The following is a 25,556-nucleotide window of genomic DNA, read 5'->3' as shown; positions in this document are numbered from 1 at the left end:
GTTTGTAGAGAAGTCACTCTAGGTAAATAGCAGGATTGAAGAGAAAATGGAGATGATGCAGCTGCCCTTTATATTCCTTTTGCCATGTGGCTTGTACTTCCTATGTCGGAAATACAATTTACAGCACATGGCTTGGAAAGCCATAGAGTTCTGTCCATAGGCCTGCCCCAGCATGCCTTGCTGAGTCATAAGGTGCAGCCCCTGGCCCTTTCAATGGGTTCGTTGTAGAAATGGGCCATCAAACTGGCTAGGCAGTGCTAACAATCTATCTAGGAGTGTCGCCCAGAAACACAGCACAAGTTTGGAGATACAGATATACCCTACATATCCATAACTCATAATACAAAGGTAATACAAACATATAAACAAGATTATCATACTTGGCAAATCATAACATTTTCATAGATACCTCACACGGCATATCTGGTCAGATTCCTTGCAATTTTATAATATTGGTGTCAACAATATAATAAAGTGTCCAATGTATTCCATACAGTGTCACAATGTGCACAGGGCTTTTTGGTGATCAATTAACCACGCAAGGGCTATTTATTCTTGGAAAGCTTGCAGGAGTTACTGGGGAATACAGAAGAGGGAAACTGAGGCCGCAGCCACTTGCAGGGCCACCTTGAGGTTACAAAATAACAAATGGGCGAATGGGTAGTAAGCCCCTGCCCCAGATGTTGCTGCTGAGGAGGGAGTCCTTCCCCTTTGAGTTGGGAGGGTTTCACGGTTTCATGTGCCAAATTCAGGCCTGGTGTATGGAGGAGTTGGGACCTGCACCTGCTTATGCAAGGACTGAACTATGCCTTGTACAGAGCGTTTCCGTTGTGCCCCAACAACTGGCTGGCGATCGGATCCCAGGGAGGAGGGTACAAGATGTTTCTCTCTCTCTCTCCTCCATTGGAGGACGTGGCAGATCAGACATCAGTGGGGAGTGGGGGACTAGCCAGAACTCCTCAGCATGCCCTCCCCTCTTGCTGGGCTTGGCAGTTCTATTGCATGCTCTCCCTTGGATTACAGCCCCAGCAGCAGCAGGTTCCTCTGGAATTGATGATCTCATTAAAGTGTCAGGCTGGCCAGGGACAGTGCCACTGTGAACTGGAATTTATGGCGGAGTCTGCCTCGGCAAAGGGTTTATCACAGGCTTTAAACAGAGCCGAGTGTGTGCTCCAGGGCCAGCGGTAGCAGGCAGCTTCTCCCTTACCCAGCCAGTCTGGCTGGGGGAGCTGCAGGGTGAGGAAGAGCCAGGGTTTTATTGGAGACGCAGTAATGTTCATTTGCAATTATCATGATTGATTGATGGGGTCTGTAGCCCTGGCCACTGTGAACTGGAGTTTGGCTGGGGGGGGGGGGGGGGGGCTGGTGAGCTCTGTGATGCTGAATCCCCTGCTGAACACATGTCCTTTCTGCTCCCCACTCTGCTGCAGAGCTCTGGGGCTGGGACCGGAGGGGGAAAAGACAGAACCATGGCCAGTATGGATCCAGGAACATTGTCTGTCCCAAAGCTTGGTCTCTCCAGCATCCTCTCCCAGCTCTCAGTTCAGGGAGAGCTTGGGCCCTCCCCTTGGATTGTAGAACCACCAGAACCTGAGTGAACCACTTATGGGTCTTCCCCACCCTGTTGGCCCCCAGGGCTGGTTTAGGAGCAGGCCCAAGTAGGGTCGGAGACTTGGGCTGCAGGTGACAGTCTGCAGAGGTGCGAGATCCCTTCCCCTCCCTTCACCACTACATAAGAACGGCCATACTGGGTCAGACCAAAGGTCCATCCAGCCCAGTATCCTGTCTGCTGACAGTGGCCAATGCCAGGTGTTCCAGAGGGAGTGAACCGACCAGGTAATGATCTAGTGATCTCTCTCCTGCCATCCATCTCCACCCTCTGGCAAACAGAGGCTAGGGGCACCATTCCTTACCCATCCTGGCTAATAGCCATTAATGGACTTAACCTCCATGAATTTATCCAGTTCTCTTTTAAACCCTTTAAAGTTTAAACCCGTTATAGTCCTAGCCTTCACAACCTCCTCTGGCAAGGAGTTCCACAGGTTGACTGTGCGCTGAGTGAAGAAGAACTTCCTTTTATTTGTTTTAAACCTGCTGCGCATTAATTTCATTGGGTGGTCCCTAGTTCTTATATTATGGGAACAAGTAAATAACTTTTCCTTATTCACTTTCTCCACACCACTCATGATTTTATAGACCTCAGTCATATCCCCCCTTAGTCTCCTCTTTTCCACGATGAAAAATCCTAGCCTCTTTAATCTCTCCTCATATGAGACCCGTTCCAAACCCCTAATCATTTTAGTTGCCCTTTTCTGAACCTTTTCTAATGCCAGTATATCTTTTTTGAGATGAGGGGACCATATCTGTACGCAGAATTCAAGATAAGAAAAGGAGTACTTGTGGCACCTTAGAGACTAACAAATTTATTTGAGCATAAGCTTTCGTGAGCTACAGCTCACTTCATCGGATGTATTCAGTGGTTTTCTAAGGTGCCACAAGTACTCCTTTTCTTTTTGCGAATACAGACTAACACGGCTGCTACTCTGAAACCTGTCAGTATTCAAGATGTGGGCGTACCATGGGTTTATATAAGGGCAATAAGATATTCTCCATCTTATTCTCTGTCCCTTTTTTAATGATTCCTAACATCCCATTTGCTTTTTTGACTGCCGCTGCACACTGCATGGATGTCTTCAGAGAGCTATCCACAATGACTCCAAGATCTTTCTCCTGATTAGTTGTACTAAATTAGCCCCCATCATATTGTATGTATAGTTGGGGTTATTTTTTCCATTGGGCATTACTTTACATTTATCCACATTAAATTTCATTTGCCATTTTGTTGCCCAATCACTTAGTTTTGTGAGATCTTTTTGAAGTTCTTCACAGTCTGCTTTGGTCTTAACTATCTTGAGCAGTTTAGTATCATCTGCAAACTTTGCCACCTCACTGTTTACCCCTTTCTCCAGATCATTTATGAATAAGTTGAATAGGATTGGTCCTAGGACTGACTCTTGGGGAACACCTCTAGTTACCCCTTTCCATTCTGAAAATTTACCATTTATTCCTACCCTTTGTTCCCTGTCTTTTAACCAGTTCTCAATCCATGAAAGGATCTTCCCTCTTATCCCATGACAACTTAATTTACGTAAGAGCCTTTGGTCAGGGACCTTGTCAAAGGCTTTCTGGAAATCTAAGTACACTATGTCCACTGGATCCCCCTTGTCCACTTGGTTGTTGACCCCCGTGAAGAACTCTAATAGATTAGTAAGACATGATCTCCCTTTACAGAAGCCATGTTGACTTTTGCGCAACATTTATGTTCTTCTGTGTGTCTGACAATTTTTACTATTGTTTCAACTAATTTGCTTGGTACTGATGTTAGACGTACCGGTCTGTAATTACCAGGATCACCTCTAGAGCCCTTCTTAAATATTGGCGTTACATTAGCTATCTTCCAGTCATTGGGTACAGAAGCTGATTTGAAGGACAGGTTGCAAACTATAGTTAATAGTTCCGCAATTTCACATTTGAGTTCTTTCAGAACTCTTGGGTGAATGCCATCTGGTCCCGGTGACTTGTTACTGTTAAGTAACACCCCTCCGCCGTCACACTGCAGGCTTCACAGCAGCGGTAGAGCAAGCAGATGCTGCTGAAAACAAGGTGACAAAAGAAGTGCAGGCCCCTTGTGCATCTGGTCTCTGCGGACAGAGATTGTTTTGTAGCTGGAGTGCATTAAAATCCAGCCTGGGAGCTGAGCAGGAACTGTCTGAGCTCTAACCCGCTGGCTCCAGAGGTCAGTCTCTGCACTCTGTGCTCCCCTTGCAGTGTGTAGCTCATGCTAAACCCTTGGCTTCCAGCCTACAGATCAGGTGCCCAGCGTGACAGTGGTTTGGTACCTTGGTGTCCCTTCCCTGTCTCCGTTAGGGGGTTCTTGGTGACAGGCAGGAGGCTCCTGGGTCTGCAGCTCAGAAGACATTAAGAAGGGACTGTGTGTACCTGGAGGGGATATGCTGTGGGATTCCTAGTGGGAGGGAAGGGAGTGCAAGCCTTTGACAAGACCAGTTAACCCCTGCATGTCTGCACCATGCGATAGGGACCTTACAGACCTTCAAGGTTCCCTCCCCACTCTGAACTCTAGGGTACAGATTTGGGGACCAGCATGAAAGACCCCCTAAGCTTATTTCTACCAGCTTAGGTTAAAAACTTCCCCAAGGTAAAAATCCTTCCTTGTCCTTGGATGGGTACTGCTGCCACCACTAAGTGAGTTAGACAAAGATTCAGGAAAAGGACCACTTGGAGTTCCTGTTTCCCTAAAATATCCCCCTAGGCCCCTTCACCCCCTTTCCTGGGGAATCTTGAGAATAATCTACCAACAAAATAGGTAAACCAGGTGAGCACAGACCAGACCCTTGGTTTTCTAGGACACTAAAAACCAGTCATAGAATCATAGGGTTGGAAGGGACCTCAGGAGGTCATCTAGTCCAACCCCCTGCTCAAAGCAGGACCAATCTCCAATTTTTGCCCTGATCGCTAAATGGCCCCCTCAAGGATTGAGCTCACAACCCTGGGTTTAGCAGGCCAATGCTCAAACCACTGCGCTATCCCTCCCCCAGTCAGATTCTTAAAAAAACAGAACTTTATAATAAAGAGAAAAAAAGTAGAAGAAAGACCTCTGTAAAATCAGGATGGAAGGTAATTTTACAGGGTAATAAGATTCAAAACACAGAGGATTCCCCTCTAGGCAAAACTTTTAAAGTTACAAAAACACGGATAAACCTCCCTCTTAGCACAGGGAAAATTCACAAGCTAAAACAAAAGATACTCTAACGCATTTCCTTGCTATTACTTACTATTTCTGTAAATTGGGTGTATCATTCAGTAGGAGCTAGATTACTTGCTTGGTCTCTCTCTTTGTCTCAGAGAGAACACACACAAAGAGACAAAGCAAAAACCTTGCCCCCACAGATCTGAAAGTATCTTCTCCCCTTATTGGTCCTTTCGGTCAGGTGCCAACCAGGTTATCTGAGCTTCTTAACCCTTTACAGGTAAAGGAGGGATTTTGTGATACGCTTAGCTCTATGTTTATGACACGGACCTACACAGATGCCAGCTGTGCCACTGTATGCTGGGTGAGCTGACCCCATTACACAGAGTGGGGAGCTGAGGCGGCTTGCCGGAGGCAGTGGCAGGAGTAGTCCTGAGAGTGCTGGCTCCCAGTTGTGCATGCCATCCCATTGCCCTCCGTGGGGCGCTAGTGGGGTGGAGGGCTCTGGTTTTGGGGCAGCTCTCCCCGTCCCTGCTCTCACATGCGTATGGCTGAGCTCTGCTGACAAGTGCAGCCCAGCTAGACTCCACTGCTCTGGGGAGTCTCGCGGCCCCTGCCGGAGTGGCACAGTCGGCCATCAGAGAATCCCCTGCCCTGCCCGAGGCTCCGTACTTGGCCCTCTGTAGAGCATCAGCATCGGTGCTTTGAACCTTCTCTGCTGGCTGCTGTGTCTCGGGCTCAGTCTCGTGGCCCATGTAACACAGTCCTTGCCCCCTGGGCCTGCTGGCTGTCTCAGTTAGGGCGGCTGGTTTGCCGAGTGACAGTGTCTCTTCTGCTCCCTGGGAGCATCGTGGTTGCCAAGACGTTTGCTGTGGTCAGGACTGAGTCAGTGCCAAGCTGCCCCCTCCCATCCCACGGCTCTGAGTGGATGGAGCTTCCCTCTTGGGGATCTGGGGCTTCCCGTCGGAACGTTGCCCATGTGGAAGGCTGCCAGGCCCTGCTCGGTATTGTTTTTCAGCTGTGCTTGAGTTGGATGTGTGTTAACCTAGCCAAGGGGCTTATGAGTGCCCAGAACCAGGCACAGTGCAGGCAGTTGCAATCCTGGGCTCCCACACAGCTCTGATGTCCCTGACGCCCAGCCGTGGGCTCCTGCCACACCCAGCTGTGCCAATGCCCCTCAGACCTAACCTGCAGCCCCCTGCTATGACAGTGCTGCGCTGCTACCTCATGGATCTGCTGGTGTCCTTCAGTTTTGTCCTGTGGCACCTTTTGTTAATGCACAGGCTCCTCATGAGCCGGGATTGCAAACTGGGGTGGTTTTGTTCCATGAACTGACTTCCCGGAGGACTGGCCACAGTCTCTCAAACTCTCTTACCCATGAATCTCTACATCCCAGCGAGACCAGTTCATCAACCCTGTGTGCTCCCCAGGTCTTTATTCAAGAATCTGTCAGTTAAGAAATCAATCCCCTTTGCTGCTAGCCCAGTCTCCCTCTTCCTTTTAAATGGTGTCACTCTTAAATTTCCTGGCCCCTCTAATAGATTTTTATATAATCACTTCAGTGCACTTTTAAAGAGAGATAGATCACGTTCATTGCTTTTCCCCATGATTAATTTCCCATAATAGTCCTCTAACACCAAGGCGAAGAGAGGAGAGAGAGAGGAAAAAACCCCACATTATCCACTTTGTGCTCAGAGTATAAATGAATTAGATTTAATTTTGTTTAATTGTTTCCATAGCTCAGCCCCTGCTAACTTTGCAGGATAATTTATTTTGCAGTCTTGGGGAAAAGAAGGAAGAAAGTCTCTGCAGCCAAGCGGTCTGCCTTGGGTAGTGGTTAATTACAGCTGATAGCCTTATCTCCTTGTAATTATTGGAGTCTCCTTGGCCTTGCTCCTGCTGGCAGCTCCCCCTCCCCATGGTGCAGATCGGGACAGGCAGACCTTGGACAGGCAGCCTGTGGGGAGGGTGGCTGTGTGGGGGAAAGGGATGGGATTGAAGGGTGGGAGGGAGTGTGAGGAGAATTGAGCATTTTGGAAGTGGGAAGTTCTTGCATACTTTTTTACCCAAAAAGGGAGGGAGGGAGTGAGTGTGTGTGTTGAGGGGGGGAGACAACCTTGGAATGACTCTAGAGATTTCTTGTTTCTTTTGCAATAATGGCCTGGCTCAGAGGCAGCAAATGTCCAGGGGCCTCAGACCTGCCCTGCCCCCCTTCTGGCGCCTGTATATTGGACAAAGACCCCCAGACTTACAAGGAAGTTATGACACGGGGAGGGGTGGCTCATGGCTACAGCAAAGGGAACGCTTTCTAGCCTCTGCCCCGCTCTCCCCTGGATGGAGAGAGAGCAGCTGCGTGGGGAGTGTGTGTGTGTGTGTGTGGTGCGCATGAGTCCACCTCCTCATCAGAGCTGCTCTGGATTTCCTTCCCCCTTTTGACTCCATGTCCCACTTCCTGGGATGGATGGAGGGAGACCACAGGCAGCAAACAGGAGCAGCGCCCCTGGGCTGGAGTCAGGCTGGGGTGGGACCCCCTTATTCCTGTGGACCCCTCTGTGCATGCCGGCTCTCCCAGCTTCACTCCCATCAACCGGCCCAGAGTGTCTCTTTGCCGCAGCCGTGTCTGACTGAGAACAGCAGCTTCCAAACTGGATTGGCTCATGTACCATCTTAAAGAGCTGCTGTGAAGTGAATGGCTGGGCGGCCACGCTCGCATCCCACCAATGGTACGTGTGGCACTCTGTGGGTATGGGGTAGGTAGAGGGGGAGGACCAGCCCCAGAGCTCAGCTCAGTATGGCTGTGTTTGCAGCCAGCTCCTCAGGATGTGGATCTTGTGCCTTCTTTCAAAGGGAGCAGCCAGTTCTGCATCCCCATCCCTCCCTGTCCTCTGCGCGGCGGTTTGGTAGTGGGATTAGAGAGCAGAGCAGAGCTCCTTTTCTCTGCCTGTTAGTTGCTGTGGAAATGGCTGTGTATTCCCTGGGGAAGAATCTGGCTTCAGGATTGGAAGTGGAGCAGGCTGATCCCCCTCTTTATGTGTGGGGGAGGAACAGAAGCAGGGCTGCTTTCAGCCAGGGTTTGCGGGAAGCTTCAGCAGGTCTGTGTGTGTCTCCTGAAGGGATTGGGGGCTGATCTTGCTCCTTCATGACATATGGGGAAGGCCTGAAAGGTGGTCTGGGGGGACATGCCTTCAGCCTTGCCTGCTCTGTGTGTCTGGGAAAGCTCGGTGAAAGGTAGGGGAGCTGGGAAGGGCTGACTCTCGTGAGAAAAGGAGCCTCGCGTGGCTGAGAGGTGGGGGTGTATTCGGACTGTTGAGAATCACGTTGAAAGCACAGTTGAAGAACGCTATTTGAGCAGCAGCCCTTTGCCGCTGAGCTCTTTAGCGCAGGGACTGCTCTCGTAGCCTGTGACCATAGTGCTGAACAGTAAGTGGTTAATGACTTCAGGAATGACATGGAGTCACCAGCTTCGCCTCCTGCAGCCCTAGGGTTTTCTGGGTGGTCTCCTACTCACCAAGGCTCAGGAGACTTGATGGGATCCCAGGCCTGCTGGCTGCATGTTCTGCAAATCTGCTCCCTGAGCACCATGGACTGGAGGAATAGATATAATCTCAGAGCTGCTTGAGTGCTGGAGCTCACGGACCAGAGAGCCGGGCTCTGGAGATCAGTCCCAATCCCGGGACTTGGTGCCAGCTGGAGAATGCGCTCTGCCTTCCATGACGCACTGCCCCGGTGTGACGTAACGGCATGTCTGGAGTAGCATGTAGGAGGCTAGTAGGAGTCCTGCATTGATTTCCTCATGCCCAGTGCATGGAGTGAGTGGGCTAGTTCCGCAACAGTCCTTCCCTTCCAGCATGGCACGCTCAGTGTTAGAGGGAAAGAACCACTAGTCAGGGATCTTGCAGTGTGGCCTCCATCTCTGCCACTCGCCATCTGCATGGCGACCCTTCTCTATCTCCAGGCCTCCTCATGTTCGTCCCTCACACCCCATTCTTCCCAGGGGCCCAGGGCTCAGTCAGCTCCTCTGTTGTTGCTCATCTGTAATAGAAGGTGGACGACAAGCACAGGAGAGAGCAAACCAGGCCCCCGGTATATCCCATCCCTTCCACTGCACGGATCAGAGGTAGGCACTGGGGGTGGGGAGGTGTTGTGGTCCCTGAGCAAGAGCCCTGTGATGGGAGCACAGAAGTATCAGGGGAGTGGAGCTGGGATTTTGCCATGGGCAGAGCAGCAATGGCCCGACTTGCTGGCCACCTTCCCCGGGCCCTGAGCGTTGCCAGCCCCTTAGTGCTGATTTTTAGCCATTCTTCTGCCTTCTTCTGGAATTGGCCTTTGTTCACATAAACCCTGGCTGCCTGAGTGCATCCGCCCCCGCCACCCGAGCCAGAGGGGGAGCACCAAGAGGGGGCACCTGGGGGCAGATGCCACCGGCACATCCTTACTCCTCAGCCTGCCCATTAATCACAGGCTGTCGGGGCATTGGGTCCCTGTTTAAAATGCATCGATGGTGCTGAGGTGAGAGTAGGAGCTGGAGGGCGCCTCTGTTAATCTGCTCCTTGGAGACAGGCTACCTTCAGCCTGTTAATCACTTGCAGTAATTACAACCCCCGCTTTACATGTGGAATGTTAATTAATGCATGGGATGCAGGGACCTGCAACCTGGCAGCGGGGCCTCTAGGTGATGGGGCAGGCCCGCCTTGGAGGGCTGCAGGGATTAGCCCTTCCAGGCGGTGTCTGCTCCTCCCTGGGACAGGCATCAGTCTGAGCAGAGTCCCACCCGGGGATGCAGAGCCCAGCGTGCTGCTCCAGTCTCTGTCCAGGCTGCAGGTGCTGTTTGTAGTTCTGTGCTTCCCCCTTTGTTCCCAAAGGGCTGCTGGAGACCCTGCCCTGGGGCTGCAGTTCGATACCCTTTCCTCTGAAATGGCCATCGCTGGCCTGGGGACCAGGCATCTCAAGACTTGAGGGCAGCAGAGGAAACAAAATCCCTGCTTGCTGGCATTCTTTCACTTCTGTGACATTACCAAAGGGGGGCTCTGATTCCTTCCCTGGCAGCAGCCTACCCCCAGCCTGCTTGCGGCTGTCTCTGCTGACAGCGTGCTGCCATGCCCGGCTCGCTGCTGGCCTGGGACTGGGTTGTTCAGGAGGCCTTGGAGTGCAGAGGCATCTGAACAAATGTTAGTGACCGCCCTGGGGCAGGGCTATGAGGACATCTGATCCTGGCATGGGTTTGTCAGCACTGTGTACAAGAAGGGCATGGGGGTTATTAGTGAGTTCCCGCAGCATTGGGGGAGGGGTGTCTTGAGATGAGTGGGGTGGGGGTCAGAGGCAGACCTGGGGGGATGTGCACGTTCCCCACAAAGGCAGGAGGAGTCATTAAGCCTCTGGTCAGCCCCGGCAGGGGATTGCTGCTGAGTGATCTGCAGGGGAGTTACCTACTGCCCAGGTGCCGGTGTGAGCTGAAAAAAATAACAAAGAGGGAGGGAAAAACGTTGAAAGAGGAGAAGAAAGGGAGTCAGAAGCCACACTGTCTTCAGTGTGAGGTGGCCCAAGACTCCCCAGGATCTGCCTGAGCCCTGGTGAAAGATCTTCCTGTCTCAGTTTTGGGGGTAGACTGCCCCTCTCTTCCCCCTGTCACTTGCCTCTGGGCAAGGACCCTGATCCACTCCCATCCAACCCAGGTTTTCAGGCTGCACAGCTCCCTTCCATGCACTGCCTTGGGATTTTGCATGAATCACCCCATAGCAAATCCAGATTCTGCAGGAACACCCCAACCCCAGTGAGCCAGGGGGACACACCTGCACATCAGAGCTATGACTGTTGTACAGCTTGTACTGCCTGGGCCATCTCAGTGTAGTGGCCTTGGGAGGTTTTCATGCTTTAAATATGATACAGTATGATCCTGACAGATACTGCATGTGGCTGAAATATCTGTTACATTTCCCTTCCACAGCCTCTCCTCTTCCCCTCGGCATTGGAGCGCAGCCTCTCCCTCCCAGCCCGGAAGTGCTGTTGGGCACCTTCTGCCTTTGCTATCTCAGCCAAGCCTCCCTCCCCTGTCCCCCCAGCACCCCCCTGCCTGTGCTTGGTGATCACCACTCTGGCGAATAGCCTCAGGCGCTGTGTTTAAGTCACACCTGTCTGTCCTCATTGAAATCCTCCCGACCCAGATCTCCCCTTCCCAAAGCCAGCTGTTTCCTAGCTCTTTCTGACTCCCTCCTAGAGACTAGGGTGTTACCTGGTCATGCCAATCCATCACTGTCTGTCTCTTTCCAATGAGTTTTTAAATAGATTCACTAATGCTTCTATGTTCTCCTCATCCACATTGGTCATAAATCTGGGGCTTGTCCCTTGGGCTCCTGACATTTGCCAGTCTCCAGATGAGCAGGCAATTGAGAAATCAGATCCTTGTGGTGATCTTAAGTCCTTTCTCCCTGTGCTGAAGGAGGTGGAAAGGACAAAAGGGATCTGTATTTGGCAGTGGGGCAGATGTCTCCAAGGAGGGGGAGGGGCAGGATAGAAATACGGGACTAGGAAACTGCTTTTAAATCCAGCAGTAAGGAGGTATAATAATGTGATGCTCTGTGTAGGGATGATAAATGACACTCAGATACTGACCTAGGAGGTCTAATGGTAAGAATATAAGAATGGCCATACTGGGTCAGACCAATGGCCCATCTAGCCCAGTATCCTGTGTCTGACCATTCCAGTGCCAGATGCCCTGTTCTGTTCACTCCCTCTGAAGCAATTTCCAGTGATCCCTCCCCTGTTGTCCAGTCTCTGCGTCTGGCAGTTAGAGGTTTAGGGACGCCCAGAGCATGAGGTTGCATCCCTGACCATCTTGGCTAATAGCCATTGATGGACCTGTCCTCCGTGAACTTATCTAGTTCTTTTTTTAACCCTGTTATAGTCCTGGCCTTCATAACATACTCTGGCAAGGAGTTCTATAGGTTGACTGTGCGTTGTCTGAAGAAATACTTCCTTTCATTTGTTTTAAACCTTCTGCCTCTTAATTTCATTTGGTGACCCCTAGTTCTTGTGTTACCCGTAGTTTGTGTTATGTGCAGGGATAAATAACCCTTCCTTATTCACTTTCTCCATACCGTTCATGATTTTACAGACCTCAATTGTACACCCTCTTAGTCTTCTCTTTTCTAAGGTTTACAGTCCCAGTCTTTTTAATCTGTCCTCATATGGAAGCTGTTCCATACCCTTCATCGTGTTTGATGCCCTTCTCTGCATCTTTTCCAATTCTAACATATTTTTTGAGATTGGGTGACCGGAATGGCACTCGGTATTCAAGGCGTGGACGTACAATGGATTTATATAGTGGCAGTATGATATTTTCTGTCTTATCTATCCCTTTCCTAATGCTTCCTAACATTCTGTTTGCTTTTTTGGCTGCCGCTGCACATTGAGCAGATGTTTCCAGAGAACTATCCACATTGACTCCAAGATCTTTCTTGAAGTGTAACAGCTAATTTAGACCCCTTAATTTTATATTTGTAGTTGGGATTTTTTATTCTAATATGCATTTTTTTGCATTTGTCAACATTTGAATTTCATCTGCCATTTTATTGCCCACTCACCCAGTTTAGTGAGATCCCTTTGTAACTCTTTGCAGTCAACTTTGGACTTAGCTATTTTGAGTAATTTTGTATTGTCTGCAAATTTTGCCACCTCACTGTTCACCCACTGTTCCAGATCATTTATGAATATTTTGAACAGCACTGGTCCCAATACAGATCCTTGGGGGACCCTGCTGTTTACCTCTCCCTGTTGTGAAAACTTGACTGTTTATTCCTGCCCTTTGTTTCCTATCTTTTAGCCAGCTATTGATCCATAATTGCTTCTTCCTCTTATCCCATGACTGCTTGCTTTGCTTGAAAGTCTTCGAAGGACCATGTTAAAGGCTTTTTGAAAGTCTAAGTACACTGTATCAATGGTTTCAACCTTTTTTCATTTGCATACCCCTAAAATTGTTTGATTGGAGGTGCAGACCACTCTGGAAATCTTAGATATAGTCTGCGGACTCCCAGGGGTCTGTGGACAACAGGTTGAAAACCACTGTGCTATATCAATTGGATCACCTTTGTCCACATTCTTGCTGAGATTCTCAAAAATTCTATTAGATTAGTGAGGCATGATTTTCCTTTATGAAAGCTGTCCTGACTCTTCCCCAACAAATCATGTTCATCTATGTGTCCAATAATTTTGTTCCTTACTATAGTTTGTCAATTTGCTGGGACCTGAAGTTAGGCTTATCAGCCTGTAATTGCCAGGATCAGCTCTGGAGCCTTTTTTAAAAATTGGCATGATAATCAGTTATTCTCCACTCATCTGGTACAGAGACAGATTTAATTGATAGGTTGCATACCACAGTTTAGTACTTCTGCAATTTCACATTTGAGTTTCTTCAGAACTCTTGGGTGGACACCACCTGCTCTTGGTGAGTTAAATTAAACAGCAATATCCATTGGTTCCAAAATTTCCTGTGCTGGACATCTCAATCTGGGACCATTTCTCAGATTTCTTACCTAAAAACAATGACTGGGGTGGGAATCTCCCCCATATCCTCTGCAGTGAAGACTGATGTAAAGAATTCATTTAGTTTCTCCACAACAGCCTTGTCTTCTGTTGGGAAGGACAGCTGTATAAATGCTCCCCGATATACGGGGTTGAAGATAATTCGGTAAGAACTCCCTGGCTGAGCCAGGCATGACTTTAAAAGCCAACCTGAGCCTGCCGTGCTGGAAGAGGGGACAGAATATGAATGGGATCGACAGTCGGGCACGTGCTTGCCAGAGCTGACAGTCCCTGGGGTGCGGCCAGGGGTCAAGAGTCCATCCCGAGTCAGAATTATGAATTCTCCTCATTTCCAGCACCTGAATTGACGGGGTTTCTGGAGGGCTGATCAAAGGGAAGCTGTCACTTCCTTCTTTAAAATATTACTTGTGAATGGCAGATGGTGGCGAAAGAGTTTAAGCTCTAATAAGAGGAAGAGGAGTGAGAAGGATGTAATAAATACATCCCTGTATTTCCAAGGTGTCACCTTGAGAGACAGGTTGGGTATTTGTCAGAGGATGGGGAGTGGAGGTCCCTCTCCAGGCAGCATGCTGGCCGTCATCTGAATCTAGAATGAACACAGGGACCTGTTAGCAGGTGATATTTGCTTGGTGCACGTAAACGGGTGCATTCTGAACGCTAACGTTCCCCAGCACTATCTCCCCCCCCCCCCCCCACTGCAGGGGGAAGCTGGTGGAGCTTGGGCTTTCCTGCCTCTTCTGGCAGGCTAGTGGCAGCATGGGCTGGGGCAGCGCTGTCTGTCTGGTGCTGTCCCTGACCATGTAGGAGAGCTGGGTTTGCTGGTGTGTGAAAGTCAGGAGATCTCCCATGCCCGGTGGCGGTGGGGGGTACTTAGCACAGAAACTCCCAGTGCTGTGGGGTTTTTGCAGCTATGTGAGCAATTTCTGCCTTTTCAGTCTTTGTCTAGGCAGTCCAGTCCTGGGTGTGTCCTCCCCTCCCAGGATCCGCCTTAGGGCACTGCTGCTGCTCTGATCCCTGCTCTTTGAGAACGGGGTCTCCTGGGATCCCTGCAAGTTGGCCAGCGGCCATGCATGTCTGCCAAAGAACTGGAGCTTTGCCTTGGTGCTCAGCATCAGGAAATGCACCCCCCCAAAGCCGGGGGGACAAAGGCTGGTGGCTGGCTCAGCTGCCCTCTTTCCTTCGCCTCTGACCTCTTTCTCAGACTTGCTCATTTTTACGTCTTCAATCCCTCTGGTACCCCCTCTGCCAGCCCTCATGCCACAGGAGTAGGGCAGTGAGACAGGCATTTTCCATTGGCTCCAGGCTCTGTGCGCCCTGGCCTAGCAGAGCAAACTGTGTGGGGGAAAGGCTGTGTCTTGGGTTCTGTGGCAGCACCTGGACCCTTTGTGTTAGTCACATTCAGCCTTCGGCGCTGTTGTGTTAAAGTGGGTACTCCACGCAGCCAGAGTTGTAGGGTTGCTGTGCTTCATGGTTCCGCATGTTCCCTCTCATTGCTTTTAGAGGGAGTGAGGAACTAATGAGCCTGGCTAGAACTAAGCATTGTGTGGGCAGGTGCAGACATTTATCCTGCACAGCTCTGTCAGAGTCGCTCCCCTGAGGGTCCAGTCCTGGGCTTACCCCCATCAGGTCTGCTGATGGCTCTCCCTCCTGACCCACGCCCCTCCTGCTATTCTGGTCCTCTCTCTCTTCCCCGCCTCACACCCTCACCCCGGCTGATGGGCCTCCCCCCAGCTACTCCAGTTCTGGGCTTCCCATGCATGCAGCTCTGCCCATGGCCCTCCCTCTTGAGCTGCAGCCCCCACTTTTGGTGATACTTTTGGCTACCTCTCTCTGAAGGGCTTGTCGTTATTTCTCCTAAGGCCATCTAGGAGGTGGATCTCGGGAAGGTGTATTGACAAACACTGCTAGGATATATGCAGCCTTCGACAGTAGAAAACGCTGGCATTTCTCCACACAGCTACTTCCTCGTGGCACATTGCCAGCAGGCTCATCAGGAAAAAATATAGGCTGAATATGCGTCTCCCTAATGTGTCATTTGGGTCCTGCTCATGGGTGATTTAAGCCTGCTGTTGCCATCTCTGGTGGCCATTTGATCATTTGATGTGGCAGACAGAGCTCATTATTTCACAGATATGCATGTTACATTATTACGCAAATGTGCATTTCCTCCTCCCCCACTCAGTGAGCCCTCTGCGCTCTTGGGGTGGGGATGGCGCCAAAGCAGCAGATCACACCTCCAGGCCAGCTTTCAATGGGAGTTGCTATGATCCATGCAACTTCTTGCTTTTTCTCCCCTCCCTCACCCACACGCTTTCATTGGCTGGGAATAAATCATCTACAGTCCTTCTGTCCTGTCAGCTGCTTCCCAGAGAGGGGAATAACAGGAGGCATCCCTGTTTTGAGCAGGCTGCTCGTTCCCAGTTCTGACTGGATCCCCCTTCTCCTAACGAGGGAGCTCCATGCTCCCAGTTGTTCTGACACATACCCCAGCATCCTGCCCTTCAGCACCTGTCTAGAGAGAGCACTAGGAAAATGCCCCTGGAAATGTGCTTGGCCGACCCCAACTCAAGCTTCTTGCTGGGGGATTCCGCTTCCAGGGGCAGCATAAGCTGAACCTTTCCTCAGCCCCTTGGCACTCTTTGGAGTTGCATCTGGCTGTCCCAGTGGGAAGTTGGAGTGCCCCGCAGGATGCAGGCAGGCAGGCAGCCAGCTTCCGAGAAAGCTGAGCCACCTCCCCTTTCAGTCCTCTTTGTGATCGATACAGGAATTCAGCAGTAATTCCATCAGAGAGACGCCAGGGTCCAACAGCAGGAGCAGCTCCCGGAGTGAGGTGACTGCTCCAGACCCAAAACCTTCGGGCTCCAGCCTTGCTACGTGTCGGCTCATGGTGGGAAACTGAGCTTCGAAATTGTTCCAGGCACCACAGCTGTGCCAGTTGGCACAGATGGACTGGGCATCGCTTTCTGAACGAAGCGTTTGTAATTCAGTAGTCTTGAGACTGAGGAACAGTTAGCCTGGTCCACTTTGCACTGAGGTCAAGGCATTTAAAGGAAACAGAGATGTTAGACAACTGATACACCCTTCAGCCCGTGTCAGCTGCTAATGTCATTGTAAACAGATGCTTTTATTACAGTTCCATGGTGTTCCGTCTTATTTCTTTCAGGGTTGTATAACATTAATTAAAATGTTTTTTTTCTTTGTTTACATAGCACGCATAAAACCTCACATGGATTCAAGGGCCACAGTTTTGTTTATGTCAGTGACATTTATATTAATAAGTGTTTATGTCCAAAAAAAATCCCATAAAGAATAAAGGTCCCGTCCCCCACAACTCTTAGTGTTTGTATTGTGATGGTTGTGCTAGAATCAGGGCCCCAGCGGATGGACACTCATAGAATCATAGAATATCAGGGTTGGAAGGGACCTCAGGAGGTCATCTAGTCCAACCCCCTGCTCAAAGCAGGCACAATCCCCAATCTGTATAGACACGACAGAGCTTTCACTCCAAACCCTTCCTGTGCCCTGCAAACTGATAGAGGCTGCTTCTGTGTCCAGAAATAGCTGGATGCAGCATAATCCACTTCCTGAGATTCATCAGACCCCAAATGCCAGCGCTTCCTCCGATGTGAGTTGCTAGCAATAACTTGAAAAGGCAAGTTCATTTGGTGCTTTTGGATGAAGCCTTTAATGCTGTGTCAGGAGGTGAGTGGGTGGCCAGTGAAACGAATCAGTAGTTTCTAAAGAGAATAGTATGATGTGGAAATATATTAGAGTGAACCCCTGGGAGCTGGGCAAGTTTGTGAGCTTGTCTCTGGAAGCTGAGTTTCTTCTAAGTCTTTCTCTGCCTTGCTTACTGCCTGGGATTCTGCTCGGTTAATTCATTCTTATCGGGAGCTTGGGAAAGGGGAGAGTGAAAGAAGAAGGAAAAAAGAAGAGGTGGAAGGGGGGAGTATGATTTTTTTCAAATAGATTTCAGCTGCTGGATGCTTTTAAAGTTCTCTTTTTCTTACAACGGGTCAAGTGGGAAGCAGCCTGGCCTGGGGCTCTTTGAGTGCACCATTCTCCTTTGTCAGCATGTTTGCTGGGTTTGTTTTATTAGCTAGAATATGAAGACCTGGAACCTCAGATCTTGTGTGTGACTGGTGAGAGAAATAAGCAGAGCTGCCTTATCACGCTCATTTAACTGGTTAATACATCTTCAGAGCAAATAATGCAGTCCCTGGGTGAATTGCTTAACCAACCTCATTACTATTGTGCTTTTAGCAGCTTGGAGGAAGAGAATACCTTTCAGGTCTGACCCAGTTTTAGTTTTTGTTGTCATGACCATGGAAAATCGACCATCGGAGGCCCTCGGCAGTGAGCCTGAGCAGGAGGAGTTTTACAGCGAGTATGCTGTGGGAATACTCGATGCACTTGTGTAGAAAAATAGACTGTGACCGTCGTCTTGGCCTCCATGGTCTCCTGTGAGCAGAGCTTCACCGCTGCCTCCCTCCGCGAAGGGCCCTGCTTCCCAGGGCGTGTTCTCATTGTGCGGTCCTGAGGCGTGGTGCTCTCCATGACACTTCTGCAGGAAATGGGCTTCCTGTTTCTGCAGCTCCTCTTCCTGCCTTCCGAGGTGGCGTCACTTCCTTTCTCGGGGAAGGGCACTCCAGGGTGGCTCCTGCCAGAACTGGCTGTGGAGGAAAATCTGCTGCACCCTCCTGTTCTCCTCTTTGAGATCTGATGGTTGCCCGAACATCTCTCCTAGCATTTGTTCCCACCCCCCAGGTGTGTGTGTCTGCCCTTCTTCTTCACCTGTGCTTGCATCACAGGCTCCTGCCATGTGATGGCAGCTACAGAGAGGACTCCTGCCTTCTACTTGGCCGCAGTGTTCCTCTTGGGGGGACGCCAGTCAGGCTGTATCCCTAGTGACTCCTTTACCTTTGCTCTGTCTGCAGTGGCAGCTGGGCATTTGCCATCTGCCAGGGTATGATGTGGCACCCTCCGTCTCCTTGGGGACAGGGAGGGGAATGAGGCATGGAGGTGGCAGGTGGTTCTGTGCTCTCTGATTTGATCCCTATCTCTGGCTCCATGTTCCTGTCTGAACATGGTGGTCCCCAGAGAAGTGTGTCTGGATGCTGCGGTGCTGACAGGCAGCTCTGGGCGGTCACGGAGGGTGGGCCAGGGTTAAAGGAGTCATGCTGCGAATCCCCAGCACGAGAGAGCATATGCAATAGTGCTGGGCTCCAGTTCCCTCCTGCTCGGCCTCCAGCCCCACATTGCATTGCAGCCCCAACCCCACCTGGTGTTACGAGGGCCTGGCTTGGGCCTGAGCATTTCACCTCGGGAGCTCTGACTAGTGTTGGCAGGACTGTGGGCTTCAGGTAGAACTGGGCCGCAGACCAAGCTCTGGGCCCAAACACACTCAGACTCCCAACTGCCTAGCTCCCTGTGGGGGGGACACCCCCAATCTCTGGTCCTGGCTAGCAGCTTCGTGGCTCAGGCCCTTGTCCAGTCAGCGTGCCCTGCAGTGGGGTGACCCTTCACTCATTGGGGTGTGAGTCCTCAGGCTGTTTTAAGAGAGACCTCACCAGACTAACAGCTGCCACAGAACTGATGGGCAGAGCCATCCAGGGGAGACCAGAGCCCGCTAGCATTAGCACTAGGATTTCAGGCCAGACACAAATGGGAGGGTACATCCCCAGAGAAGAGATAAAGGGTCTTTGCTCTGATACCTTGCTGAGTCCCTCGGGTGAGTGGGGTGAGGAAGCCCTGTCTGGATTTAATTTCTCCCAGGTGTGTGCTGTGGCATCGCTGCCCCCCGAGGTGGTGTTGTGTAGCTGGGTCTGAGACACCAGGACTCTGAGGGGCAATTGTAACACTGCTATCTAAGATAAATGGAGTAAAGCAATCTCGCTGCACTGGAGAGCCCAGCCACCTCTCAGTTCAGGAGCATTCCTCCCGAGGGCTGCTTGGGTGGCAATGGGCTACTGGAGATGGGGGTGGGCGGGTCTTGTTCCTGGGGTTTCTGTGTTACGCCCGTGCTTTGGGCATCCCTTGAAATGGGCTTATGGCAGGTGCTGTAGTCACGGACCATAGTGTGGTATTGGAGTGTTTCCCCAAAGGTCAGCGAGGCGTGGGTCCGAGATGCAACCTCTAGAGCCCAGAAGCAGTTCTGGGGCCCCAGCGGGTGATGTGAAGGGGGCAAGGAGCAGTCCCACTATGGTGGAGAGGGGGTTGCTGGGATGAGCCTCCTCTAAGCAGGATCTGTAGCAGGGTTCACATACGCTGTGCAGGAGCCTAGACTGTTGTGGAGGAGTGCAGACAATGATCTCCAGGAGCAGGACTGCGGAGGATACGGTGGTTGGGGGTAGCTGCATGAGCCAGGAGAGTGGGGAGCTGTTTGGCCCCCATTAGGCCCATTTCACCCTTTGCACTGGGACAAGGGTGGTCCTGCAGCACCGGCACAGATGGGAGCTTGCTCTGGACTGGCAGTGGCCACTTGGTGTGCTCCGCCCACTTGTCCGGTTTTACTTTTGTAGCTGAGACTGAACCACCATGACTTAAAAACACCCATGCTTCCTCTCAGTGAAGCCCCGTGGCAGTGGTGTCGTGCATTGATAGCTGAGCTCCAGCCCTTTGGACGTGAGTGAGGGCAGGGAGTGGGAACTGATGGCCACCTATAGTGTCTCTGCAATCCCAGAACTGCAGCACTGCTGGTGAAGGATAAGGCAGCCAGCCTGCCAGGCGGCCGTGGGCTTCAGTTAGAAGAGAGGCTGGTGCTTGGATGTCCTTGTTGGATTACCAGCTGCACCTGCCATGGTGGAGAGGGGACATTGTGATGGGCAGCTTAAGGCTGAAATAAATATGTAATAGTTCTGCCAAGTTCACAATTAAATACAAAGTTATCCTCACTCCCCTCAAGTAAAAGTTCTAACTCTTTAGCATTCTTCGGTGGCACCTGATAGTCGTGGTTATTGTCGCATGTGACGTAAAGTGAGACTCAGGAAAGCATCTTCTCTTGAACATCAAAATCCCATTACCAAATGCCATGTTCTGTCGCACAGATACCAGGCTCAGAACAGATAAGTGGGAAATAGCTTCTGATCTCAGAGCAGGCGACCATATCTTGGGCTGCACACACTTAGAGTGCTACCTTCTGCTGAAAGGCCCCCTCCCTCCACTCTTTACTGCTGATGGCATTTACCTTCACAGTCTGTTCACAACTGTCCCCTCCAGTGCCTGCCTAGCTCTAAAAAAGCTTTTCAATAGTACCATTGTGACGGTGAAATCCAAGCCACAGATTCCCATCCTCTGTCATCACCACCTCTTGTGAACCTTATCCCTACTCCTACGGCATGAGTGTGTGTGTATCTGTGTGTCGCAAAGATATCTCAAGTCAAACAAGCAAATAAAAAGGTAGCATTGGGCTGGGTTGGCAAAATATTATGAGCTGGGTGAAACCTCCTTATGGGTTGGCTTAAAACCCAGTTGAGGTTGATAGGTGTGAACTCACCTTTCAGTTAACATAACTGTAAGTATAAGCCCCTCCTAAGACAAAAGGTGAGCAGCCCAGGAGCTTTTGTGCTGCATATTGTTTTGGGCATGTGTGTGGGGAGTGTGAGTAAACGCACAGATACTGAGGTCACAGATGACAAGAACAGAAGGAAATAGAGGAATAGAGGCAAGAAAGGCCAAGCAGGAGCCTGTGAGCCGTGCAAACCTGGAAAAAGCTAGAGAAAGAACTTTGGGGGCAGGTGTAGACCAAAGAGGCTTGGGGCTGTAAGCTAAGAAACTGCTCTTTTTGTTCTTGGTTTCCTCTGAAATCAACTGTCTAATCACACAAACCCAACCCCCCTTGCCCCACCCTTGTCCCGCCCCTTCCACTAGGTCCCTGCTCTGCCCCTTCTCCGAGGCCCGAGGCCCCGTCCCACTCACTCCATCTCCCCTCCCTCTGTCACTTGCTCTCTCCCATCCTCACTTTCACTGGGCTAGGGCAGGGGGTTGGGGTGCAGGGTGAAAGCTCTGTAGGGGAGTTTGGGTGCTGGAGGGGGCTCAGGGCTGGGGCAGGCGGTTGGAGTCTGGAATGCAGGCTCTGGGAGGGAGTTTGGGTGCAGGAGGAGGCTCAGGGCTGAGGGTTGGGGTGCAGGCTCTGGGAGGGGGCTCAGGGCTGGGGGTTTGGGGTGCGGGAGGCAGTGAGGGGTGCAGGCTCCGGCCAGGTGGAAACCAGGAGGGTTTGGCAACCCTAGTTCAGAAACCAGCGAAACCGGGAGGGTTGGCAACCCTAATTCAGAGATGCAGCACTTCATACATTCTTTGCAAATAAACAAAACTGCATCTGTCTACTTCCAACTGGAACATTCCCAGAGCACCAAACTTTGACTCACTGCTCGGGACAAAAGGGCGAGATATTTTCCTGGGAATGTTCCCTTTGTCTGTCCCTGGTGGAGCATGGTCTGTGTTAGAGAGAGACAGGCACAGCCGGACCAAACCCAGGCCATGCAGCACCTCCCAAATTCCCCTTTCTTACCTGCATCTGCTGGGTCAGTTTTGGGATTGCCAGTGCTGCAAGTGGCTTCCCTTATCTCTGTCCCTTCCTTGGGGTTCTGCTGGCTTTGGTTTGTAGAACTAATCACAATGTTTTATTGTGCAGTAAAAGTTTGTAGAGGGAGCTGCGCAGCCATGCTTGGCAATGGGCTTCCAGCCCCACTGTGTTTGCACACTGTAGGCAGAGGCTTTCTGGTGGGTCTGAACACATTTCTGCATAGGGGAAGATTTGCTTCTTTTTAATGAGATGCTCTCCTGTTGGAAATAATAGACTCCCACTGCTCACAGGCTGGTGGTGCAGATCATCCCAGCCCCAATTCTCCACCCTCACTGCCCACACACAGGCTTGCATTAGAGCATGGAAGATACTGAAAAAATAATCCTATTGTATTTCATCCCGTTTTAAGGTTTGCAGCTTTATTGCACAGTAGGAGTGAAGCAGCAGTGCCTGGAACTTGGCCCTGCGTTAAACATGACCGGCATTAACAATGGTGTTTGTAGGTCTGTTCAGCACCACGAGTCTTTGGATAACTAATGAGAACCAATGTCTGGAACCTGAAGCTAGAAGCCAGATTAGAAATAAGGGCTACATTTTTAACAGGGAGGGTAATTAACTATTGGAACATTTTACCTAGGGATGTGTTGGGGTCTCTAGCTCTTGAAGACGAGGTGTTTCTAAGGCCTGGTCCACACGAGGAAATTAGGTTGGTATAACTTTGTTGCTCAGGGGTGTGAAATATCCACTCCCTTGAATGACACAGTTAAACCGACCTAACCCCCAGTGTGGACAGTGTTCGGTCGTTGGGAGAATTCTTCTGTCAGCCTAGTTTCTGCCTCTTGGGGAGATGGAGGAGCTCCGCTGATGGGAGAAGCCCTCCTGTCAGCATAGGTAGGGTGGTCTCTGAAGTGCTGCAGCTACACCACTATCATGTTTAAAATGTAGATGAGCCCTCAGACAGTGCCTTGAGCTCGGTCCATTGCAGCACTCCCACTATGGGCCATCGGGGAGCTGAGCTGTTGGTAGTGAGTCTCGGAACTCTGATTAAAAAACCCTGCACACCTTGTAGAGCAGTGGTCCCCAAACTGTGGAGTGTGTCACCCTAGGGTGCAGAGGAATGCGGGGCGGGGTGCATGGCAGGGCCCTGGCCAGCCCCTATAGGAGGCTGGGACAGAGCGCCACCCAGCCCCACTCTGTCTCCAGCTCCTCTCTGGGCCCGCTCCCAGTCGTGGCTTCCTGATCCCAGCCCAGGGTGTGTGTGCAGACACATTCCATTACTGGTAAGGGGGGTGGGAGAGGAAAAGTTTGGGCCGCACTGCTGTAGTCACCCCATATTTACCAGAGTTCTTTAACAGGCTCAGATGTTGTCCTTTGGGCCTTTACCTCCAACTGACAAGCGGCTGCACTGGCTTTTTCAAATAGGGGTTAGGCGCCCATGCGCATTCAGCTGAAATGGTCTCTGGGTGCCTTTCCCTGTGTCTGGAAGGCTGGGAAGTTCTGGGGAAGGCCCTCTTTATTTGCAATAGGACTTTGTTCAGCACGGGGTCCTCCCCCTTATTTATCAGCTGGCAGAATGTCTGGGAGAGCGGTTCTGTGCCGGCTCTCCTAACCCTGCAGTTGCTGGTATGTGATGTGCATGGAACCTTCTTACCCTGGCGCTGTCAGTGAGCTCAGAGCCCAGCATATGGGTTTGTGGTTTTCTTGGTGATTAACAGCAGCTGTGTGAGATATTGACAAGAAAAGCTTGATGTGTGATCAAAAACCCCTCTAAAAATCTCAAACAATTGAATCCCCATTTAACCCAGAACTTGGAGCTAGTTTCTTGTAACTTAAAATTAATCAGAGGGAGAGGGAAGAGGAGCCACAAACAGATTAATTTAAGGGAGAACAGCAAATGGGCTTCTCTGCAGAGTGGTTTAGAAAACTGGGCCATGACAAATTGACTTCAAAGGTGGATCTGATGGAGGGGGCTGGATGAGAGGCATGGAGTGTGGGGGCGGAGGGAGGAGTGAGCTTTGGTGAAGCTGGAAGCTCTCACCAAGCTGCCACCTCGCTGTGCATGTTAATCAGGAGTAGGCAGACTAGGAGGGGGTGTAGTTAGGTGAAGGGGAATTCCAGTGAGTTTGGGCAGGTCACAGCTTTTTGTTAGTACAAAGTTACTTCCCAGGTTTGTTCTTTCTCTGGGTTGTGTGTCATGTGTTCTGCAGTGGGATGGAAACATTAACACTTTCTGCAGTGGAGCTTGGCTTTGTGCAGTGCCGGAGAACTTCTTGAGGTTCTTCATTCCCGGGAGGGCAGCAGCCTACTCTGCCCAGTGTCCTTGTGCTGGGTGGTGAGTTTTGATTGGATGCTGTGGCAGGAATCTAGGTTCCCTGGTGCTAAATCCAGGAGTGGGGATTCCAGGGTCTGTGTTTGTATCTTTCAGTCCAACACCTCCCTCCCCTCCCCCCCCCGCCCCGCCCCCATGTGTTATGTCATGGTCAGAGCTCATGTGGGTTATTCAGTCTGTGATAGCACATTTAGGAGAGGACTGGTGCTGTTTAGTGCATTTGCCCCAAGTCCAGGGAAAAGAGGCTGCCCGGGTTCAGTGACAGTGGTGGATTCTGATGCTGCCAGGCAGGGATGGGTGACTGAGTTCAGCGTGTGATGAGCAGAAGATGGTTCTTAATTAGTGAGGGCTTGGAAAGGGCTATGAGGGGGAGCAGGGTTGGGAGTTCCTGCTGTAACCTTTCACCCTGGCTAATTAGTTATTGTAAAGCAGAGAATGGCTTCAGGATCAGGATAGATCCGTTCCCTCCACCGACAGGCTTAGCATCACCCTTCCGCCCAGCAGGGCTTCCCTGCGGCCTCCCTCCTGTCTACAGGGCCCCGTGGGCACAGCTTCCTCCAGGAGCAATTTCCTGTTCATGTGAAGAGACTCTGTGACTGAATTGTGCGGCGGGATCGCAGGGCAGGGGACGTTCTGGGATTTGAACACTGAGAAGAAATACATGAATTTGCTGCTTTGTTCTCGTTCTTGGAAAGCACCTAAAAGTTTCCAAGTTTGCTGGCTTCTTCATTACAGCACATATTAAACCACTGTAGGGCTGGAGCAAGCTATGGGGAGAGAAAGAGCAGCCTGGCAGGTTGGTGGATAACCAATGCATGTAGCAGGGGGAGGGCTGGCTGCCATAGGCAGTGTTAACTAATGATCAGAACAGGGAACAGAGAACCAGGACTCCTGGGTTCCATTCCAACCTCTGCTGGTGACTTTATAACCTCGGCCCAGTCACTTCCCCTCTCCATAGGCTCCTGTCTTTCAGTGGGAGGCCAGCTGTGTGTAAACTGCTTTAACCCCTCTGAAGAAGGATCCTCTTGTAGCAGGTACTGCCCATTGTTCCCTTTCCTGGCTGGTGAGGAGTGCAGGCCAGACAAGACAATGCTCTGTCTGGGAATGGGCAGATGGATTTTACTTGCTGATGACTTTGTAAACAGCTGTTCCTGGAGTGGCTGATGGGAATCTGCCTGTGACTGTCATGGCAGCCGATGAGCCATGCTGCGGGGGTAACAGGATGGGTGTCCGCCTTACCTTTGCTATTGCAGGCTCCTTGCTGCGGTCCTTGGGGGTGGGAATTCTAGAACTGCCCCCAGGTTGGTGGTTGCTGGAGGAGTGGGGCCTCGGGTGGTTGAGCTGTCTGGCCATCTTCTGCTGGAGTCACCATCTGAGCAGGCTCTTTCCAGTGGCCC

The 25,556-nt window shown here is 51.0% G+C and overlaps 1 protein-coding gene across 21 annotated transcripts in view; it reads left to right on the top strand.

Moving 5' to 3' along the window:
• RBFOX3 (RNA binding fox-1 homolog 3) overlaps positions 1–25,556 on the top strand; it is a 353,230-nt gene that overhangs the window by 66,199 nt on the left and 261,475 nt on the right. Inside the window, exon 1 of one of the 21 annotated variants that reach the window (XM_075119155.1) lies at positions 7,214–7,491. The exons of the other annotated variants lie outside the window; for them this stretch is intronic. The gene's annotated coding sequence lies outside the window, so the exon portion shown is untranslated. Of the gene's footprint in view, positions 1–7,213; positions 7,492–25,556 lie in introns of those variants that run through there. 21 annotated transcript variants of the gene reach the window in all.

The sequence above is a fragment of the Caretta caretta genome, chromosome 14 (genome assembly GCF_965140235.1).
Source record: "Caretta caretta isolate rCarCar2 chromosome 14, rCarCar1.hap1, whole genome shotgun sequence".
Lineage (NCBI taxonomy): Eukaryota > Metazoa > Chordata > Testudines > Cheloniidae > Caretta > Caretta caretta.
This window is presented reverse-complemented; position numbering and strand designations above follow the sequence as displayed.